Here is a 429-nt window from a genome sequence, read left to right on the forward strand (position 1 = left end):
CCATTCTGAAAACTGTTATTTTCTTTCTTTTAAAAGAAGTGTGAGATTTGATGTAAAGAGAATGATATATACCAAAAAGAGAATAACATTCAAATAAAAAATTTGTTTTCAAGTGCACACAATTTTACATAATTGGCATTAACAATATCATCTCTCATACATATCAAAATAATTCACTATTTACTGGCGTGTCAAAGAAAAATGTGCTTTCTCTTTAATGCTTTTCAGTAATAACTTTTTATTCAAATATTAATTTTTTATCTTTAAATTCAATTTGAAACTCATTGATTTAGGTCATATATATCTTATCTAAATGGTGAAAAGAAATTAGTTAATTTTATATATGAAAAATAACAAGTATATATATCACAATTTTTATGAAAAAATATCTTACAACAAATAAAAAATATTTATTATTTACCAAATCAA

The sequence above is a fragment of the Arachis ipaensis genome, chromosome B09, assembly GCF_000816755.2.
Source record: "Arachis ipaensis cultivar K30076 chromosome B09, Araip1.1, whole genome shotgun sequence".
NCBI lineage: Eukaryota > Viridiplantae > Streptophyta > Magnoliopsida > Fabales > Fabaceae > Arachis > Arachis ipaensis.